The 12,839-nt window shown below is 37.2% G+C and overlaps 1 protein-coding gene across 1 annotated transcript in view; it reads left to right on the top strand.

Annotated features, from left to right (window-relative positions):
- Window positions 1-12,839, top strand: part of MALRD1 (MAM and LDL receptor class A domain containing 1) — a 570,138-nt gene that overhangs the window by 257,394 nt on the left and 299,905 nt on the right. The gene's annotated exons all lie outside the window — the stretch shown is intronic.

The raw sequence follows: 12,839 nt of genomic DNA, 5'->3' as shown, positions 1-12,839 counted from the left end.
TATCGATATTAAGTTTAATATTGTTATAGATATTTAATATTAAGTTATAGAATTTTTTATATACTCAGGATATAAGTATCAGCATATATATATTGTAAAAGTTTTTTTTTCTAAATGAATGTCTTAGTTCTTTAATGGTATCTTAATGATGAGAAATGTCCAATTTATCAGTTTTTTTTCTTTCTAAGGAATCTTTCCTTATCCAAAGTCACAAAATATTCTTCCATGTTTTCTCATTAGTTTTAGAGCTTTAACTTTTATACTTAGGTCTCTGACTTGTCACTATTATGTATGATGTTCCAACATCATTTGCTGAAATGATTTTTGTTTGCCTATTGATTTCCTGGAAGCTTTTATCAAAATTAATCACATAGGTATAGATCTAAAACTGGTACTTTGTTTTCTTTTGTTTATATATTTGTCTGTTCAATATCCTGTATATTTTAATGTAAATGTGATTTGATTGTGATAACTTCATATCTGTCAGTTTGGGGAGAGTTGATGTGTGAATAGTACTGAGTATTTCTATCCATGTGCATGTACATGTATATATCTCCAATTCTTTGAGTGTTCTTTAATTTCTCTCAGTACTACTTTGTAATTTAATTGTATAGATTTTAAGAAATGCTCAAAAAAGAAGCTCAAATTTTTAAATGTTTCCGTGCTATTTCTAGTGGCAGTGTTTTATTTTATCTTATTTTACAGAGACTTGTTGCAAATATCTAAAGCTATAATTGATTTTTGTATGCTAAATGTATATCTTCACAGAACTGATATATTAGTTCTAATAGTAGCCTTTTCATAAGTTTTTTTTTATGACTTTAAATCATGGAACATGTGATAAAAGACAGTGTTATTATTCTTCCCTTCCAAACTTCGAGCTTTTATTTATTTTCCTTGCTGGTTAGAACATCCAGGACAATGCTGGGAGTAAGTGGTGGTCAGATACATTTTGCCTTGCTTCTGATTTTAGAGGGGAGCATTCTGTTGTCCATTAAATGTGATGTTAGCACTTTGCTCCTTGGAAGAAAAGCTATGACCAATATAGATAGCATATTAAAAAGCAGAGACATTACTTAGCCAACAAGGTCTGTCTAGTCAAAGCTGTGGTTTTTCCAATAGTCATGTATGGATGTGAGAGTTGGACTGTGAAGAAAGCTGAGCGCCGAAGAATTGATGCTTTTGAACTGTGGTGTTGGAGAAGACTCTTGAGAGTCCCTTGGACTGCAAGGAGATCCAACCAGTCCATCCTAAAGGAGACCAGTTCTGGGTGTTCATTGGAAGGACTGATGTTGAAGCTGAAGCTCCAATACTTTGGTCACCTGATGAGAAGATCTGACTTACTGGAAAAGACCCTGATGCTGGGAAAGATTGAAGATGGGAGAAGGGGGAAAACAGAAGATGAGATGGTTGGATGGCATCACTGACTTGATGGAAGTGAGTTTGAGTAGGCTCCGGGAGTTGGTAATGGACAGGGAAGCCTGGCGTACTGCAATTCATGGGGTCGCAAAGAGTCAGACATGACTGAGTAACTGAACTGATAACTGAATATTTTTAATGAACAGTTTTATCAGTTTAAAGATGTTTTATTTCTTTCCTCATCTTCTAAGAGATTTAATCATGATTGGCTATCAAATTTTGTCAAATGCTCTTTTTGAATCTGTGAAGAAAATCATGCAGTATCTCTCCTTTAATATCTAACTGTATATAGTACCTTAACTGGTTTTCAAATCTTAAACAAGGCTTTGCATTCTTAGCATTAAACCCACTTGATTAGAATGTTTTATCCTACCTATATATTGCTAGATTTTAGGTATAATTTTTCTGAATATCTTTACTTTTATATTAGTGAAAAGCATTGTTCTGTAACTTTCATTTTTGATAATTTTTCTTATACTGACCCCTCATCTGTCATACTATATGTATCTGTATACTGACTTTGTATTTTATCTCAAAGACATTTAAGTTACTTTTGTTTAAAAAATTGCTTTAAAAGCATATTTTAAATTATTTTTTTAAAAAACTCCCTGTCGCATAGTAGGAGCTCAGTAATTATTTCCTAAATCGATTAATTAGAAAGGCAATGGGAATTTCCACAGATATGGGTGTGCAGAATGTCAACCCTAAGGGTGCACAAGGCAGTCAACCAAGATTGGGTTCAGTTCAGTTCAGTTGCTCAGTCGTGTCTGACTCTTTGTGACCCCATGAATCGCAGCACGCCAAGCCTCCCTGTCCATCACCAACTCCCGGAGTTCACCCAAACTCACGTCCATCGAGTCAGTGATGCCATCCAGCCATCTCATCCTCTGTTGTCCCCTTCTCCTCTTGCCCCCAATCCCTCCCAGCACCAGAGTCTTTTCCAATGAGTCAACTCTTCGCATGAGGTGGCCAAAGTACTGGAGTTTCAGCTTCAGCATCGTTCCTTCCAAAGAAATCCCAGGGCTGATCTCCTCTAGAATGGACTTGTTGCATCTCCTTGCAGTCCAAGGGACTCTCAAGAGTCTTCTCCAACACCACAGTTCAAAAGCATCAATTCTTCGGCGCTCAGCCTTCTTCACAGTCCAACTCTCACATCCATACATAACTACTGGAAGAACCATAGCCTTGACTAGACAGACCTTTGTTGGCAAAGTAATATCTCTGCTTTTGAATATGCTATCTAGGTTGGTCATAACTTTTCTTCCAAGGAATAAGCGTCTTTTAATTTGATGGCTGCAGTCACCATCTGCAGTGATTTTGGAGCCCCCCAAAATAAAGTCTGACACTGTTTCCACTGTTTCCCCATCTATTTCCCATGAAATGATGGGACCAGATGCCATGATCTTCATTTTCTGAATGTTGAGCTTTAAGCCAACTTTTTCACTCTCCTCTTTCACCTTCATCAAGAGGCTATTTAGTTCCTCTTCACTTTCTGCCATAAGGGTGGTGTCATCTGCATATCTGAGGTTATTGATATTTCTCCCAGCAATCTTGATTCCAGCTTGTGCTTCTTCCAGCCCAGCGTTTCTCATGATGTACTCTGCATATAAGTTAAATAAGCAGGGTGACAATATTGGGTTAGGAGGCCTAATTTGCAATAACAATATCTCCAAGAAAATGTACAAGTGAACTGTTATTCATAGATTTGACTATTTAGAGGAATTTTATATCTCATTTATATACTCAAGTGGAAGAAAAATAGGTAAGTATAGGAAAATAATTATTAAGAATTTAACTATTATAAATGTATATGTAATTAAGTCAAGAACAGTATTTGTATAGTTACAATAATATGAACACTAAGTATGGATTTAACAAAAAATTACAACAGTTCATGAATATATGGTGGGGGGAGAGAAGTGTATGTGTTAGAGAAGGAAGTAGCATGACTTATATCCATACTCTTCGTAGGATGAAGACAAGAGTTTATACTGAAATTGAAAAATCAAGAATTAACATTATAAATGCCTTATTTAGACATATTGGAAGTTATTAGACAAAATAGATGAAAGTAAATGTATACGAAGTAAGACAATATAATGAATGTAGGATGAGACATGGGCTACTTGAAGTAGTCGTCAACTTTTAAAACTCCATTTATATGTGTGTGTGTGTATATATATATATATAATTGAGATTATATATAATGACTATATAAGATTATTTTCATTTTTAATACAATCATTAGGTTGCTCAAGACTTGAATTACCAAATTATATATTTTTCATTGTGATTATAGTCTTCATCAATAAACTAAAGTAAGATCATTGATGATGATAAAAGGAATATTCTTGTGAATTAAAGTCCCCTAGTCAAATGATTATTCTCAAGTGGACTTTTAAAGATTAAAATTCTTAGAAAAGATGAGTTTACACTTTTGGGGGAGAAAAAAGCCAAGCCATTGCTGAAATTTATGTTCTTTCAGGAGACCACAGAAAGATAAAAGTTAACCTCAATTTTTTCCAGAAGACTTATTTCTTGCATTGCATGATATTCTAAATACACACCAAAAAAGAATGACAAGATAAACTGTAAGGGAAAACATCTCTATAAAAATTGTTAAAGAAAATGACTTCTAAGTTTCTCATACTTCAGTATATGGTATTCCTCGTGTGTGCTTGTGTTCAGTTGCTCAGTCATGTCTCACTCTTTGAGACTCCATGGACTGTAGCCCCTCCAGGCTCCTCTGTCCGTGGGATATTCCAGGCAAGAATACTGGATTGGATTGTCGTTGCCACCTCCAGGAGATCTTCTTGACCCAGGGATCAAATCCATACCTCCTGCATCTCTGCATTTGCAGGTCAATTCCTTACCATGGTGCCACCTGGGTATTATTCCTCACTTTAAATTAATTGCCCTTGGATCTACAGGCAGGACATTATTCACAATGTTTTCTTAAAATTATGAATATCAATTAGCCTAGATGCTTCGGCAATTTTCACATAGTTTTGTGACTCTGATCCAGATGTCAGAGCAAATATATAGGTCAATATGGAAATTGAAAAATTGGAATTTTATTTTGATTAGATTTGCACTGAATATACAAGAACACAGGACTTCACTGGTGGCTCAGATGGTAAAGAATCTGCCTGCAATGCAGGAGACCAAGGTTTGATCCCCTGGAGAAGGGGATGGCTACCCACTTTAGTGTTCTTGCCTGGAGAATTCCATAGACAGAGAAGTCCATGAGGTTGCAAAGAGTCAGTACACACCTGAGTGACTAACACTTTCACTTCACTTTTCATAGTAGAACACACATTTATCAATTCAAAGCAGTTTCTGACTAGCTTATTTCTCCCTCATGTTGGATGGTGCAAAAGCAATTGAACTGAATGAAATGCAGTTCTTTACTGATCAGTTAGCATAAATTATTGTTTGTACTGGAAATTGTTTCAGAAGCTATTTGTGAAGGGGCTTTCATTTTGGCATCTTTATTGTCTTTCCAAAGAAAGTCCATTTAAATACATGCATGAGTTAGCTACTTTTTTAAAATGTTGTCAATGACTTAGACTGCATATATAAACACATACTACTGTTTCTTTTAGTGCTTTAGTTATTTAGATGGCATACATAATACAATAAAGTAGTGATACAGAAATCCATTCTCTTATAATACAGAGAACATTTTAATATACCGGAAATTATGCTGTATGATCTAGCTAGAATATATAGCTCAGATTTCAATGTATATTAACACTATTGCCAATTTCAGATAAATTAAAAATTTCAGTGTAATATTCTTCATGATAGGTGTTCACATTGAAGATTTGAAGATTGGGACCTCCTGGCAGTCCGGTGGTTAAGACTTTGCCTTCCAATGCAGGAGGTGTGAGTTCAGTCTCTGGTTGGGGAGCTAAGACCCCACATGCCTCATGGCCAAAAATCCAAAAACGTAAAACAGAAGCCATATTGTAACAAATTAATAAAGCCTTTAAAAATGATCCACATTTAAACAAAAAAACAAAAAAACTTTAAAAAATTTGAAGATTGAGGCAAAGCCCAGTAGCAGAAATGGTAAAGGCTGATTTCTGTTTTCTGTTTGTTATCACAAACCTAGTTAGTATAGTTTCTGAAACACTAAGTATGTTTTTAGTGGAAATTACAAACTTTTCTTTAAAGTTGTAATGTATTTTTTAAGTGATTTGAGGAAGCATGTAAATAATATTTATATTGAAGTGTATACACACACATGATGAGATTTGCTGGTTAGATATATCACTCCAACAATTGTATGGAAAACAGGTTAAGATGAGCAATAAAGATGGTTATAGTCATCACAGTCTTCTCCTTTGAGGTAGAGATGGTATACTCAAAAGAGACCCCAATCTGGCTCTGCAGTACTATCTTCCTGATACCAAAAGGTCACAGGCACATCTTCCCCTTGATCAATAACAGAGGAAGCCTTGGCTACCTTGGCACCATGGTAAACCTTCCAGGAATTTCTCAAGAACACATGGACTTGGTTTATCGAAGGCAGGACCAGACTAATGTCCACTGGGTGGCAGCAGCCGTCCAGCCCCAAGAATTACTCTAAAAGACTTGCCTTGGACCAGTAATCAGCAACCAGTCTTTATTGTTTATTTTGTGTCTTGTGTATCAATGTCTTATTCTTTAAGGAAGACTTTAAGCTTATATAGAGGAGGCTATATATTGTACATTTCCTGCCAGACACTACATGAATTGGCCCCCAATTTAAGATACATATTTTAAAGATGGTACTGAAGAACCTATTTGCAGGCAGCAATGGAGATGCAGACACAGAGAACAGACTTTTGGACACAGAGGGTGGGGGAGGGAGAGGGTGGGATAAATGGAGAGAGTAGTATGGAAACATATAAATTACCATATGTAAAATAGATAGCCAGTGGGAATTTGCTATTTGACTCAGGGAACTTAAACGCATGCTCTGTGACAACCTAGAGGGGTGGGATGGGGTGGTTTGAGAGAGAGGCAACATACATATGTGTATAACTGATTCATGTTGGTGTATGGCAGAAACCAGCACAATATTGCAAAGTAATTATCCTTCAATTGAAAATAAAATTTTAAAAAGATACATATTTTAAAAGAATATCATTTATTATAGATGACTTCAAAATGAATCTTAACAATTTTAAAGATTATCTTTATATTTTGCCTCAGTGTATTTGAAACATACAATCTAGTTCATCTGCATCCTTGTTAGGTTGTTCTGAAAACCATCGTAATATCCCACAACAGGTTGCTTTATTGTAATTATAATATTTGGATAATTTATTGACTAAGGTTTGAACATAGATAATAAGTGGTGAATTCTTATTATGTCCTGATGCAGGTGTATGTGATCTCTTTGTCCCAAACACATTCACTGAAAGGATGGACCTGGTATTGGCTCCTGAGATGTGTGTCTCCTTGATTCAAAGAATCCTATTAGGCTAAATGATCTCTATTGATATTTATGCCTCCAGTAATTATTGTTATTCTTGGTTCTTCATTACTCTTAATATTATTAGTCTTATGAGACCGAATGTAACCAGAAATGACTGTAGGCATAGATACACAGGAGTAGCTTTACATGTTTTATGTCCATTGTCAGTCCTCTGAATTGGTGCTTCCTTGGAAATTCAGCTGGACCAAAGGAGGCTGTCCCTGGTTAATTATACTTTGAAAAATGGGTACTGTCTGGCAGGTGATAATGCTTTCTGGATTCTGCATTAAAGTTCACCATCACACTCTGAACCACAAATAGCAATGCTATATAGTGGGAAGAATATTGAACTTGAATTTTTTTTAATGAGTTTTAGCCCTTTGCCAGCTCAGAGTTAAAAATAGAGCCTTAAATAAGTCCCTTCACCTCTCTGTGTCAGCTTCCTAACATGTTAAGTGTCAAATGAAAGAGACTAACTAATTGAAACCTAACTAGTCTCACTGCCTCTAGTCACTGCCAATTTCAGGTCATTGTTCAATTTAAAAAGATTAAACCTTCTAGAACCATACTCTGATCACATTGCTTCTCTGCCGAGAATTACTCAATGGCTTTCCTAAGCTAAAAGATAAAATTCAGACTTCTTAGACGGGTATTCCACTTTGGTTCTATTCAGCATGTTTCTTGAGTGGATATTATATATGAAGATGTTCTAGGCTCTAGTGATGCCAAGATAAATGATGGCTACCTTTAATCACATTCACCAAAATCATACCCACACCACCCACCGATCCAACCCCCTCCACCCCCGCCCCCCGCCCCACTTCACACACAAATTACCATTTCACAGGTTCCCCCCAGAGATTTGGGCAGGAACATTATGATGAGTCATTGTTTATACTACCACACCCATCTTTATCTTTATCATTTTTCCTAAAGAATGAGGGATCTAGTAAAGTGGGATAAGTTTGATCTAATGGAACTGTAGATTTTCTTTGGATAGAGATATACTTAAAACTAGGAAGAGCATGATTAAGGACTCAGGAACATAAAGATCCATGTGAGTGTTTATTATTCGTGTATTTACTGACCACATCTTGCAGCATGCGAGATCTTAGTTCCCAGACCAGGGATCAAACCTGCACCCCTGCAGTGGTAGCAGAGTCTTATTTGCGGAACTGCCAGGAAAGTCTCGGTACGTGTGTGTTTAGAAGGATGAACAGATACCTGGTTTGAATGAAAGGGAGATGATGTAATAATGAAAATTTGAGATAATGATTTATAAAGTTGGTCTGGATATGGCATGTGAATGTCTTTGAATGATGTGCTCAGAAGTTTAGACTCAATTCCATTAAATTCAGAGGAAGTGTTCTGACCATGAAGCAGACAGATGAGAATCCCCTATGATCATATCTATACTAAAGTCCATATATGAATTTCAGAGTAGGAGGACATACATTTGAGTTCTGACCCCGTTTTGACTAATTTACTCTCTACATGATTGTTCTTAAGGCTTGATGCAAAACAAGTATAATCTTATATACATGTGTGTATAGAACTAAAGAACCTCTTGATGAAAGTGAAAGAGGAGAGTGAAAAAGTTGGCTTAAAGCTCAACATTCAGAAAACTAAGATCATAGCATCTGGTCCCATCACTTCATGGAAAATAGATGGAGAAACAGTGAAAACAGTGGCAGACTTTATTTTGGGGGTTCCAAAGTCACTGCAGATGGTGACTCCGGCCATGAAATTAAAAGACACTTACTCCTTGGAAGAAGAGTTATGACCAGCCTAGACAGCATATTCAAAAGCAGAGACATTACTTTGCCAACAAAAGTTCGTCTAGTCAAGGCTATGGTTTTTCCAGTGGTCATGTATGGGTTTGAGACTTGGACTGTGAAGAAAACTGAGCACTGAAGAATTGATGCTTTTGAACTGTGGTGTTGGAGAAGACTCTTGCGAGTCCCTTGGACTGCAAGGAGATCCAACCAGTCCATCCTAAAGGAAATCAGTTCTGAATGTTCATTGGAAATACTGATGTTGAAGCTGAAACTCCAGTACTTTGGCCACCTCTTGTGAAGAGCTGACTCATTTGAAAAGACCCTGATGCTGGGGAAGACTGAAGGTGGGAGGAGAAAGGGATGACAGAGGATAAGATGGTTAGATGGCATCACCGACTCAATGGACATGAGTTTGAGTAAGCTCCAGGAGCTGATGATGGATAGGGAGGCCTGGCGTGCTGCAGTCCATGGGGTCACAAAGAGTCGGACACGACTGAGCGACTGAACTTAACTGAACTGATACGTACATGTATATATATGTTTCTATAGGTACATACACATATGAAAGTGCTTTGTAAATTATCAATGTTATAATAATATTAGTTTGGATCTCAAAGTTGATTTATTTCTTATCCACAAGCATGCTGTGAATTGTACTTATTATTATTCATACCACTTGTTGATTGCTGGAAAGACATTTTCCATTCTCAGTGATTCTTCCATGAATTCTACTCTTCTTTTTATGGTAGTTAAGTACTCAACTCCTCTCTGGAGTCATCACCGGTGACCCCAGTGTTACATCTGCTGATATCACTCATCTTTCTTAGACTTCACTTATGCCATTCAGTTCTCCCATCATATACTGAATTATATTCTCAGCTAACCTCTAGTATAAATGTATGCATTGTTGTTGTTTATAAACTCTGTTAGGACAGAGATGTAGTCTTGGCTTCTTACTTCTTAGTTTTTCCATTTGGCCTAGGATTTTATGTAATGAGTTATAATGAAAAAGAACACAAACCACAGTGTCAGATCCATTTGGGTATAAATCCCAGCTCTGCCATAAACCAATGTGAATTTGCACTAGTTAATTAATATTGATGTAAAATCAAGATAATTATTTTTCAATGTAGTGAGAATTAGAGATAATATGTATAAAATGCCCAGCGTTGGTTGACATTCAATTAATTTTAGTTATGATAATGATGTGAAAATGAGAGTCCCTCAGCTGTGTATGATCCTTGCAACCCCATGGACTGTAGCCCGCTAGGATCCTCTGTCCATGGGATTTCCCAGGCAAGAATACTAGAGTGGGTTGCCATTTCCTTCTCCAGGGATCTTCCCAACCCAGGAATAAAACCCAGGTCTGCTGCCTCAGAGACAGATTCTTTACCATCTGAGCTATCAGGGAAGCTACGATAATGAAAGTGATGACTATTAAACAGTGTTTTTATTTTTTTAACCAAGCATGTGTTCACCTAAATTTGGTTTTATATAGTTATTTACATAGTGATCCATGTTTTCCAAAGCTTCTTATGATCATTTATTTATATTTCGGAAAAACTGTGAAAGTGAAGTCATTATTAACAACAGTTTTAGTAATGGAAAATTTTTGTACAGGAAGGTTAAAAGAAGTGATTGAGACCAGACTTTGAAGGTCTATGAATGGATCTTCGCGTGGTGAATTTGCCTGCTATGCTTAGTTAACTATTAGCAGTTAGCCTTCTTCCACCAAAACTGTAATTCATATTCCTAAAACTATCGGACATTTGCATATTTTCATCAAAAATTTTCAGTGCCTTGATTTTGTAGCAGACAATCTGAAAAAAAGAAAACTAGACCTTTTCTCCTGTTGATTTCTTTGTGTGTACATTATTTTCCCTTGTATTTTTCAAGTACTTTTGGAGGAAGTGGTTTGTTTACCTTTGATTACCTTCATTACTTAAATTCTTTCAGCTTTCATTCCACTTCTCATCTTGTCTCACTCAGTGCATGACTCTTCTCCCTTCTCTTTTTAAATACATCGTGGGTGTGGTTCCATATGTCAGTAAATTTCAAGGAAAATTCAGCATTATCCTTCTCCAGAGAGAGCACTTAAATACAGCAGATAGTTAATATTTGCCAATGTGTGCTTTAGTGTGATAATGTCTTGCTGGATGTATAGGTGTTGAAACCACTTATACCTCCTCCAGCTCAATTTTCTCATCTATACAAAGGAATCCTGGTCTCTAATCCCCCTAGGAATTGAGATGAGGACAGTATAATATATGTTCAGTTCAGTTCAGTCTCTCAGTCGTGTCCGACTCTTTGCGACCCCATGAATCGCAGCATGCCAGGCCTCCCTGTCCATCACCAACTCCCAGAGTTCACTCAAACTCACGTCCATCGAGTCAGTGATGCCATCCAGCCATCTCATCCTCTGGTGTCCCCTTCTCCTCCCGCCCCCAATCCCTCCCAGCATCAGAGTCTTTTCCAGTGAGTCAACTCTTCGCATGAAGTGGCCAAAGTACTGGAGTTTCAGCTTTAGCATCATTCCTTCCAAAGAACACCCAGGACTGATCTCCTTTAGAATGGACCGGTTGGATCTCCTTGCAGTCCAAGGGACTCTCAAGAGTCTTCTCCAACACCACAGTTCAAAAGCATCAATTCTTCGGTGCTCAGCTTTCTTCACAGTCCAAATTTCACATCCATACATGACTATTGGAAAAACCATAGCCTTGACTAGACGGACCTTTGTTGACAAAGTAATGTCTCTGCTTTATAATATGCTATCTAGGTTGGTCATAGCTTTCCTTCCAAGGAGTAAGCATCTTTTAATTTCATGGCTGCAATCACCATCTGCAGTGATTTCGGAGCCCAAAAAAATAAAGTCAGCCACTGTTTCCACTGTTTCTCCATCTATTTCCCATGAAGTGATGGGACCAGAGGCCATGATCTTAGTTTTCTGAATGTTAATGTTATATAAAAATATGGTATTTCTATTATTATCTATTATGATACTAATCTATCTTTTTCTTGCAAATAATAATAGAAGTTTATTTTGTCTCAAATTTTCCTCCTCCCCTGATTTGAATAAATGGTTAAATCATTCAGGCAGTGTTTCATACCAAAAACCTAAAAGTGTTCTTGACTTTTCCCATACTGATTATTTACCTTTGAATCTAGCAAAAATTTCTGTGGCCCTATTTTCTTTAACATATTTCCCAATTTCAGCCACTTTTCACCATCAACTCAGCTACTCTTCTAATGACAATGTTGACAGCTCATAGGGGTTGAGTATTCACTATGTTCCAGGCATTGCTTACTTAATACTCATACCTGTCAGTCTGAACCTACTTCATCCCTAAACATAATAGCCTCCTAGTGGGTCTCTTTTTATGTATTCATGCTACTTTTTCCATGTGCCAATCAAGAATTTTTTTTTTTAGTTTGTTTCTGGGTGGTATTCAGCTCAGTTCAGTTCAGTCACTCAGTCGTGTCTGACTCTCTGCGACCCCATGGACTGCAGCACAGTTGGCCTGCCTATCCATTACCAACTCCCAGAGTTTACCCAAATTCATGTCCGCTGAGTCGGTGATGCCATCCAACCGTCTCATCCTCTGTTGTCCCCTTCTCCTCCTGCCCTCAATCTTTCCCAGCATCAGGGTCTTTTCAAATGAGTCAGCTCTTTGCATTAGGTGGCCAAAGTACTGAGTTTCAGCTTCAACATCAGTCCTTCCAACGAACATTCAGACCTGATTTCCTTTAGGATGGACTGGTTGGATCTCCTTGCAGTCCAAGGGACTCGCAGGAATTTTATCCAACACCACAGTTCAAAAGCATCAATTCTTCAGCACTTGGCTTTCTTTATAGTCCAATTCTCACATCCATTCATGACTACTGGAAAAACCATAGCCTTGACTAGATGGACCTTTGTTTGCAAAGTAATGTATCTGATTTTTAATATGCTGTCTAAGTTGGTCACAACTCTTCTTCCAAGGAGTAAGTATCTTTTAATTTCATGGCCGCAGTCACCATCTGCAGTGACTTTGGAGCCCCCCAAAATAAAGTCTGCCACTGTTTCCACTGTTTCTCCATCTATTTTCCATGAAGTGATGGGACCAGATGCCATGATCTTAGTTTTCTGAATATTGAGCTTTAAGCCAACTTTCTCACTCTCCTCTTTTACTTTCATC

This window comes from Bos indicus x Bos taurus, chromosome 13 (assembly GCF_003369695.1).
Source record: "Bos indicus x Bos taurus breed Angus x Brahman F1 hybrid chromosome 13, Bos_hybrid_MaternalHap_v2.0, whole genome shotgun sequence".
NCBI lineage: Eukaryota > Metazoa > Chordata > Mammalia > Artiodactyla > Bovidae > Bos > Bos indicus x Bos taurus.
The sequence above is the reverse complement of the archived record's forward strand: the minus strand, read 5'-3'. Positions and strand labels throughout refer to the sequence as shown.